Here is an 11,142-nt window from a genome sequence, read left to right as displayed (position 1 = left end):
ACAGAGATCAAGTGTCTGAGGCAAGATTTTAACTAAGGTCTTCCTCACTACAGGTCTAGAAATCTTTTCAATGTGCCACCCAGCCCAGATGACCACATTTCAGATTGTGATGTAGGTTGATTTTGGCCCTACGGTCTGAGAGCTAGATCTGCTACATTTACCACCTCATCTGGGTCTTCCACTCCCCTGAGGAGGTTGAAAAAAAATCTCTGTTCTTCTGCCATCATCTTGAATTCCCATCAACTGTGAATAATGCTTTTTTATGTGGCCTGGGCACAAACCAAAACCCCATTATCCTGTGAATTTCAATTACAGACATAGCTTAAAGTGTTTTTGAGCTTATGTTATCATGCAAATAAAGTGTGTGTACGTGTGTGTGTGAACAATAATATGCCTACTATGTACCAGGCTCTGCACTAAGAACTTTACAGTTATTATCTCATTTGTTCCTCATAAAGTAGATGCTATTATTGTCTCCATTTTACAGTTGAGGAAGCTGAGGCAGACAGAGGTTAAATGATTTGCCCAAGGTCACGTGGACAATAAGTGAATAAGGCCAGATTTGAACTGAGGTCTTCCTGACTCTAAGCTCAGTGATGTATATGCAGCACCACCAGCTGAATGGCTAATCTCAAAATAAAGGAAAAGGAAAAATGAATAAAAGTAAATGAATAAATGAATAAAATGAATAAAAAACTTTTTGTACACTTTTCAGAATCCGTTGTAACATACAGAATCAAAACAATTTTACTCCTACTGCTTCATAAAAGTTTTTGTCACATTATAATGGAATAGGACACTTTCTTCTGACCTATAAGGGGACCCCAATGATTCCAAGTCTTTTGGACTGTCCTATTATTATAACTTGAGTGACACTGGACCTTTCCATCTATCTGCATCTCAGTCCTGCTACATGTATTAACTCCTACAATTAGACTGTGAGTTCTTTGAGATAAGGGACAGGTTTGAATTCCTATTGGTATTCCAAGCACTTGGTACAATCCTTGGTATATCAGAAGCACTCAATAAATGAATTTTCATTTGTTCAGCTGGACTAGGAGATTACTCTTTTCTTAGTTATTTAGAAACCTTTGTATAAATTTCTTCTTTATCCCATGCCTCATTAGCTTGACATGTGCAGAGAAATTTAATACCCCAGGAGAGAACTGGAAACAAATCAAATTCCAATATTCCAGTGAAGTGGGAGGAGAAGAACATGGGAGGACCATGACTGGAGCATAAGACAGAGAGTACCAAAAAAAAAAAAAGACAGAGAGTGCCATCATTGAGGAGGCTTTATGACTAAACCTAGGCCATAGGGACCAAGAACTGAGGTCCTGTGTCATGACAAAGTCAGTTCACATGACTGAGATTCACTTTATTTATCTATTAAATAAATACAATAACTATATCAGAGTGATCTTGTCTAGAGAGCACTTAGCAAACCTTATAGCATTTTATTTTTTTTAATTCATGTAGTAATTCCAAGAAAAAATAAATGTGGAACTCCAATTAATCATTTGAGGGTGGAGTGACTAGAAAGATAGCCAGGAAAAGGGAGGTCATGAAACTATAAGACTGTGATTTTTTAAGAGTCTTTCCTGAACCCAAGTTCAGATGTCTATTATGCTTAATGTCAGATGCATATATTTAAATTGCCATTCTTTTGAATTAATTTGAACTTTCAGCAAGTAGCAATTTAAGGATATATTGGGAAAAATGACTAAGCATTGTTTTTAGGCTTCTGTTTTCCTGATATTGTTAGATTCCTTAGGAAGAAACATGACCCTGGTATATCCTTCATTTATTTTCAACTGCTGCTGCCCATGGATTCTGGTTTTAAGATGTATGTAAATTAAATACTGGGAATTTAAGCAACCTAAAAATGGAATGTTACCTTGGGTGCTTCAAAATTCCGTATCACTAGGGGTGGTTGGACAGAGATTAAATTGTTGCTTCAAGCACTGATATAGAGGGATTCTTGCTTTGGGAGGAAGTTAGGAATAAATGAATGAATGAATAAATGAATGAATAAAGCACTTATTACGTGCTTATTGTGGACAGCTAGGTGGTGCAGTGGAGAGAATGCTGGACCTGGAGTCAGGAAGACCTGAGTTCACATTCGGCCTCAGTTACCTCCTAGCTCTGTGACCTTGAGCAAGTCACTTAACCTGTTTGCCTCTCTTTCCTCATCTGTAAAATAAGCTGGAGAAGGAAATGGCAAACCATTTCAGTATCTTTAAGACATGACTGCAAAATGACTGAAGAACTAAGTGCTTGCTATATGCAAAACATGGTGCTAAATTCTATGGGTATAAACAGAAAAGTAAGACAGTTCCTGCTCTCAAGGAGCTCAAATTCTAAGGGGAGAAAATGCATATGGAAAGTTTTAGGTGTAAGTCAGTTGCAAAAAAGGTCCCATGTTCTGATAACCTTTAAGTTACTTTTAGACTCTAATGTTCTGTGTTTCTATAAATCCCATACTTGCAGACAACTGCAATACATGAACATTGGTCCTAAATTATATAAGGAAGGTTTCTAAGGTAGAGTGCCAGACATCGAGAGAATCCAGCTCCTTTGTGTAAACTAAAAGTATAGCTTCCATTAGCACTCTTCCCCTATCTGTCTGTTCCCTGTATGCTTTCCAGCAAAAAACCAAAACACACAGCGAGAACCATCAGTTGGTCCTGATTCTGGCTCAGGTAACCGAGTGCCACAGTAACAGGGGCCTGTAAGAGCTTAAATCAACCACAAGGACACAGGCACCTAAGTGTAAACACTAACATCAGTGGGAAAATTCACATTCCACAGCAACCACTCTCTCCAGACACAATATAATTGTGACTGATTTGTATTAGCAAGTGAGTACATACAAGGTTAACTTAGACATTGAATGTGGGCATAGTTATTTTTGGAAAGCATGACATAAGAAGGATGGCAGTATGGAGATGCAGATATAAGTTGGTCTCAGAGTCAGGAAGACCCAGGTTTAAGGTTTAGTTCTTAACAGGTCACTTAACCTCTCAGGGACTTGAGGCAACTATCTAAGATTATAAATTGTAAAACAATTGTTAATCTGCATTGGTAGAGGGAGTTATTGGTCTGGAGTTTCCTACATCATTGAAATCATAGGTCTAGACAAAGGTGTGAATGTGTGTATGTATGTATGTGTGTGTGGGGGGTGCCTGAAAATCATGTCCTTAGTGAAAGAATCCTATCTCTCCCAAGCTGTAGAATTAAGTTTTCTCTAAGGAAAAGACTGCTGGATGTTGTATTATTCCTAGAGTACCTTATATTCATTTAATCTTTCCATCCACACAAAACTACTTTATTTGATTTTTTTTTCCATAAAACCTTTGGGATCTAGCATGAAAGAGAGACCAGGTGAAAACAATTTGATTTTATTTTGAGTTATTAAGAATCGGGATCATTTAACTAATCTAGTTTGCATGGCACTTAAGCCTTTTTCCATTTCAGTAAGTAGCATCTCCTCCAGATCACCCCCTACTTGTACCTTCAGATTTAAGGTATGCTTTGATTTAACACTACCAAAAATATTGTTTGTGAGCCCTCATTGGCACACTTGCCTTTAATTATCAGTCAGTAATCAACTAAATAAAAAATCAGCTAAAGCAAAGACATTCAATGAGCATTCATACTAAAAACTAACATAATAAACTATTTCCTCCATTAACATGGGGTGCACTAACCTCAGACTCCACTGAAAGTATAGAGCACAAATATAGAGAACACATGTGACTCAGGCTATTCACAACACTTGTATTATAGACTCCTGATGCCCTTTTGCTTCTCATGGTGTCTTCATATGGCTTCCCCTTAAGTCCAGTGTCTCCTATCAGGCAGGTTGCTCAGTTGAGCCCGTTTCTCACCATGTCTTTATTCACAATTACTAGGACTAACTCTTTCCCATCTCAGAGTACCTCCAGTCTCTTGTCATGACTAACTAGTTCTGCTCCATGCTGGGTGCATTATCTCCCACTGACCAAAATTCCATGAACAATGGTGTCAGGGATAGAGAAACCCCATCTTCCCAAAGAAAGACAAGGAATGCTTCTCTCTCAGTGACTGGGTTCTTCTTCTGTACATGGCTCTCCCTTTGACTTACAGAAGTCTCACTCCTCAGAGCTATCTTCTGAATCAGCTCCTCTCTTACTTGTTAAGGGGCCACCAAGGGCATGAATGATCCTTTGGATGGACAGGGATAAAAATGTATAGATACTTCTTAGAATTTTATTTAAAATATTATTAAATCCTTGCCTCTATTAACTACTCTTTACTTGTTTCTTTGTAATTTCATAAACTGAATTGTGGGGACATCAGTTGATGATGAATACCCTAGTACATTCCACCTGCTCTCCCCCACACATACACATGCACAAATGTTTTTCAATTAAAAAAAGGAAATTAGAAATGTCTTTCAAGAGTTGTATTTTGATGATAAAGGTAGAGAAAAAATAGTAGAGGATGTGTCCAAATTGATACCACAAAGACTTTTTAAAAATCCTAATCATCAAAGTTCAATATCTTTTTCTGTGCATTACAACTCCTCATTGCTTGAAATTATACCATTATTGCACGATAATGGTATAGTTCTTGTTCTGAACTATAGCAATTCGGATACCTTAATTAATATATATATAAATACCCAGTGGACCTGTGATTTCTTCTGGATAGAAAGGTCCAAATATGGGAAATTTATCCATAGACACAGATCATAAACTCTCTGACTCACTAGGGAGTTTTCTGACACAACCAGAGAAGTCAAATGATTTTTCAAGGTTCAGTAAGGGGTTGACATATTTATTTGAACCCCTCAACAATTGCATCAGGTAGATAGTGCAAGTATTGTTAATTCTACTTATAGATGAGGAAACAGAGTCAAAAAGGCTAAGTGATTTCTCCTGGAACACCAAGTAAACAGCAGATCCAAGGAACTGCCAGATTCCAAGTTAGGTACTATTTCCACTATTCTATGATTTCCATATGTAATTTATATATTCCATGAGTAACCCTTGTGAACCCGTCACAGGACATTCTTACCCAACCATAGATTGTACTAGATGAGGTTACTGCCAAGTCAGAGGTTCCATGATTCTTCTCCATCTTCTCAACTGACTTTATTGCCTTTTTCTAAGGCAAACATGAGGAGTGATAATCTGAGCTGAATTAGGACTGTTGTTCAGAACACTACCCAGAGGTTAATACCATGCTGTGTAGACAAACCTCAGGAGACAGGATCACTCATATCTAACAGGATACTCAAAGTCATAGCCCTGTAGTAAAAGGAATGCTTTCCTTGACATTTAATTGGTTAGCAGTGGCAGAATGTGGTACTTTCCCATGTGGTCAAGGACAGAGTCGGATGTTGCAAATATGTACAGGGGACCCAATTAAGGAAGTTTCCCATATGGAAAACATGAAGGAAAATGATTGTAAAATATAATAAGCCAAGAAAATTCATAAAATGCTGCTGGAGAAATTCATTCCTACATTTCTCAAAGAGATCAGTCAGACAGAAGCCTAGTTGTCTTTCTCCAGCTGCTTTGAGTCTGAGTTTTAGCCAGTTTTCTCACACAAGAGAGAGCATTGTGGTAAGAGCTTGAGGTACTTCTGTTTTTTTTTTTTTTCTTAAGTCTTATGACATCCAGCTTCTGGGAGCCTGGATAGAACCATAAATATTGCATTTCAGAGGCCTGTTTCAAAAGATGTGAATTTTTATTCACTTTCAGCAGGTTTTGAAAGGTTACAATGGTATGTGTTCCCTCATCATAGGAATCTGATTTTCCCCTAATATACTGTATATGAGTTTTGGCATAATAATAGTAGTGATAGTGGCTCATGTTTATATAGCACTTTGAGATTTGCAAAGAATTCTGCATACATTATCTTATTTAATCACTATATTGCCCTGTGAGATAGGTGCTATTATCATCCCAATTTTATAATTGTAGAAAATTAGGGTCATATAGTTCATAAATGACCTAACTACTAAGTGCCTGAGATGGGATTTGAACTCATTTGTTCTAACCAATTCTGTTTAAATATTCCATCTACTGTATCTCAGAGACTTCTTTGAAATGGCTATTTACAATTTTTTTATCATTATATCTTAGCAAATCAGAGTTTTGAGGAAGTTCTCTTGTGATAATGCAAAGTTCACACACTCTATGGAAATTCTATCTTAATTGAGGTATGTGAGACATTTCAGCAGTACATGATCAAATCCAAACTGCTTAGATCAATAGTATGGAAGAATACTAAATGGAAGATACAGCATATGAGTTTTGATATAATAGTAATGACTATGGCTCACTTTTATAAGCCACTTCGAGGTTTGCAAAGATTTTGCATACATTATTTTATTTAGTCACCATAATATAGGTGCAATTTTTATCCCACTTTTATAGTTGTGGAAAGTGAGAGTCATACGGTTCATAAATGACCTAGCTAGTAAGTGTCTGAGATAGGATTTGTACTCAGGTGTTTCAGACCAATTTTGTTTCAGTATTCTGTCCACTATATCTCAGAGTCTTTTTATGTCATCCAGAAGACCTCTTCCTCTCCCTAAAATTCCCTGCTGTTTACACAAAGACACATTTCCCTAGAACATTTATCCCACCTGTATAATTTCTGGGTTCTGACCTTCCCAATTTCAGTCCCTACTCTTGCTATAATTCCTATAAAATCATGCATCTGGCTGTGACAAATAACTCTTGAATTTCTAACAGCGTTATAGTCTCTGAAACTAAAGTCAGACACAAGTTAAAAGGCATAAGCAGGCACATGGTTTGCTTTATTGAATCAAAGAACAAGAGCTGTAACTGGCAGTTTTACTCCCTGGGGCAAGGGTCACAACATGCACCTGGGACATGCAACATAAACACACCCATAAATCAACTTTGAAATGTACGATCGGTTGGGGGGGGCATTATCTAGGACATAATGCCCTGATGGGGCAAGAGATTACTGGATATCGCCCAGTGAGTTGGAGATGAAGACTTTGGGGTTTTAATCACAAAGCTACTGCTTAAATGGTGCTAATGGAAGGTGAAGGTGGTGGCAATAAATTATGTTGCTATTGTCCAATCATGTGCCCCCATTTTACAGATGAGTAACTGAGGCAAATAGGGATTAAGTGACTTATCCGGGGTCCCACAGCTATTAAGTTTCTAAGCCTGGATTTGAACTCAGATTTTTCTGACGCTAGGTCCAATGCTCTCTTTACTGCATTACCTAGCTGACCCAGTAGTAAGGTATAGGTTGGGGACATGCCCCGGAGAAGCTGACCTCAGCTGGAGCCACTAGGAAAAGCAATCATGTCATCTGGTAGTTTCCTACTTAAACCAATTATTCTTGCTAATTTCATGTTTAGTTCAATTGTTTCTATACTCCTAGAATGTAAATTCTGTCAATACTCTCTAAATGTCATTGACTCATGACAAAGCCTCAATTTCCTACCCTAGTTGTATCTCTGTGAAGTAGCAAATAGTAGACTGATAATGCTACAAGGTCTTAAAATTAAATAATACATATTTCTATAAGTTCTCTCAGTTCAACTGAGAAATGATTTGCATTAACACTTTGGAGGAGTTGTTAATAAAACTCACTATTCAGTACCAGCAGAGAACAGGTATAATTAGACCTATAAAAGTAGATAAGCGAATAAACAAATTGTCAGTCTGATCAGATTTAGCAACTATATTGTACATGTTTGTTTGCCCAAACTAATTACTTTATGTTTCCTAAACTTTTTAAGGGTATCTAGGTGACACAGTGGATCAGGTTCAGGGCCTGAAGTCAGGAAGACTCTTCTTCCTGAGTTCAAATCTGGCCTCAGACACTTACTAGCTATGGGACCCTGAGTGAGTCACTTCACCCTGTTTGCCTCAGTTTCCTCATCTGTAAAATGAGCTGCAGAAGGAAATGGCAAACCCCTCCAGTATCTTTGCTAAGAAAACCTCAAATGAAATCACAAAGAGCTGGACACAACACCACCCATCACCTTTTAAATCATGCATTTTGAATGATAGCTGTAACAAGAAGGGTATACTTGTAACCAGATACTTTGTGCTTTCCGCTTTCCCCTACCTTGAATACCATCTTCAGTCATCTTAGGGGAAAGGCTTAGCTTTAATGGTAACCTGAGGGTGTGTTAATTAATAATAGGTTGTCCTTTATAAATGTAAGACGATGTCATTGTCTCTCATATCTTTTCCTTTGAGGGGAACAAAATCCACAAAGGATAGGGCACATACAGGTGGTTGTAGAGATAGTTTCTATAATTCATCATCACATGGCTTCTTTGAAATATTTATGTTAGTGCACAAATAGTTTGGCTACTTGTTTGTCTTTACCAGTAGAGGAGATGTTAACCATTTTGCACTAACTTTTCTGGCCTCCCTTGGAACCAACCAAATAGGATTAGGAGGTATAACTTTTGGCCATGAAATAAAGTTTCTTTCACAGAAGTTAATGGTCCAAACAGGATCAAAGACACAACTATGGGTTCATTAGCACCTTCTTGAATCATCTAAGCTAAATAGCCTAGATCGCTGAGTACCCTCAGTGTCCCTCTCACACACCAATCCCACCATTGAAGGGAATTATGAATACAGTGGTTAGTATGTAGCCAATTGTACTGAGCATGACCCTTATATATTTAGAAATTAGTGTTTTGAGTGTAGATTTTACAACCTTGATTCTCTGTGTGTATGTGTATATACATATATGTGTACGTATATGTGTATACTTGTATGTGTATATAATATAGTATACATACATATATACATACATACACATATTACATATATACATATATATACACATATACATACGCACATTGTATATGTATACACACACACACACACACACACATACGATTTCACCTAGCTGCTCCCCCCAGACAAAAAAAAATCCAGCTCTTTCAATTGTCATGAGGTATCTGAACAATGTTGATCTACACTGAAGGAACCCCTTTCCATAAATCTTTGTTTTTAATATGGGAAAAAATCAGATTTAGAGGGGTTAATCTCTTTACCTGTGGTCACATATGTTAGTGCTACAGATGGGAATTAATCCAAAGATTTCTGATTCTAAACTTGCTTATACAACAGTTTCTCCCACAAAACATAGGCTTATTAATCATAATGTCTGCAATTCTAAAATTGTACATAGTACATACACTATGCAACTCATGTAGTGGATATTAAAGGACCTTGTGTTATATTTTATGGAACAACTAATAAAATTTTTTTTGAATTATGTTTCATTCAAAAACCTGCTGTAGCTCCTGAATTTGTTCTGAAGACATGTTTTATGAGTCAACCTGCCCATGTTTGAAACCCTCTGTCCCTCTGTTCTTTTGCTAAAGTTATGAAATTTCAATTATAAGCTTGTTTGTTTTCAAAAGAATAGTCAGAGAGCAAAGAACAAATGAGCTAAGTTAGCCGATTTCTATGACACACAGTAATTTTCCACTTAAACCACCCTTCCTCCTCCATCCTCTCCCCTTTTCCCCAACCCATATACAAACATTGTATTGGGCACAAAGAGTGCCCAATGATTCACTGTGTTTTCATTGTTACTCAGGGGTATCTTGTCACACCTCAGAAGGTGAATTTTTACTGTATAATTCTTGAAAAATAAGCAGTTTAATGACTATAATGCTATACATGGAGTCAGGCAGACATGGGTTCAAATCCCACCCATGATATTTACTAGCTGTGTGAACGTGGGCAAGTCACTTAAGCTTTTTGAGTCTTAGTCTATTCCCAAAGACTTACTGACTAAGTTTTAGACAAATTGTAAATTATGAAACATATATACCCTGGGTATATTTTCTCCAAAGCAGTTACAAATATTTCAAAAATATACCTTAAACTTGTTTATACATACTAACCATAAGCATGAGACTACCTGTCTTGCAAGCATAAAAATGAATCAACCTGAGGTACTTCAGTGGTGACCCAATATGTTAGCACTATAGCCAACTCAACTATTTTGCAACAGAATTTCTCAAAAAAATTATGCCCCTGGATTATTGGACTAATTCATGTATCTACACACACACAATCACATGACTCATGTCATAGGCTGCCCCTGTTATTGTCAAACTAGGATTATATTTGAACATTGGTAGAGGAAGTTCATTAGAAGAAGCTTCCTATACCAATGAAATCACAGGTCCTAGTTTAAAAAAAAGATTTAAAAAAAAAAAACTTTTTAAGCATCAGTCTCCCACCTACCCTCCCCCTACCCTGAACTCTCTGAAGTATCCATAATGGGATTCAATTGTATACATACACACATATATATGTACTCATACATATGCACACATATACACTTTTATTGTAAACTTAAGGATCATTATCAAATGCAAACATTTCAAGATAGAAGGAATAACAGCGCAGAGGATTACATAAAAAAACTGTGTTACATAGGTTTTTTAAAGAAGAAATTATATATTATATATGCAAGAAATTATATATATGAATTATAGATATATGAAGTTTAATGAGGTGGTAACACAGTTAGAGTATATGTGCTCCATTCTATATTTTTGCTTCATTTTTTGCAAAAAAAACCCCATATTTTATTGATGCTTTTCCCACTACATCTGTTATTACCTACTAACTCAGCTCCCCATGACTTCCCAAATAGAAACTTTCTTTTCAAACAAACATAGTCAAGCAAAACAAATCAACACATGGGCCGTGTATAAGAATACATGTCTTGTTCTGCATCTTCCTCTCTTCCTTTCTCTCTCTGCCAAGAGGTGGGAGGCATGATTCATCATCAGCATTTTAATTCAATTATATTTCAATAATGAGAAGAGAACTGGATATGACACGATATGGGTGGGGACAATAATCTGTAGTCTTCTCTGGCTCCATGAAGTACACATGCACAAAGTTTAGGTTAGAAGATTCACTTGACTCTTAGTAGGCATAATAGCAGTTACGTGGAGGATACATAGAGGGTGGCTTCTCATGGCCTTCTTCTCTACCAAGGCATACTCAATGACATACATGGGAAAATCAATATTGGCAGGTTTTCCTGTGAGGTCTGAGCACCTACTCTGCATGTCTCAGAAGCTTTCAAGAATTAGATAGAGTAATTCTT

Source organism: Vombatus ursinus, unplaced genomic scaffold (genome assembly GCF_900497805.2).
Source record: "Vombatus ursinus unplaced genomic scaffold, bare-nosed wombat genome assembly UNPS02010639.1, whole genome shotgun sequence".
Lineage (NCBI taxonomy): Eukaryota > Metazoa > Chordata > Mammalia > Diprotodontia > Vombatidae > Vombatus > Vombatus ursinus.
This window is presented reverse-complemented; position numbering follows the sequence as displayed.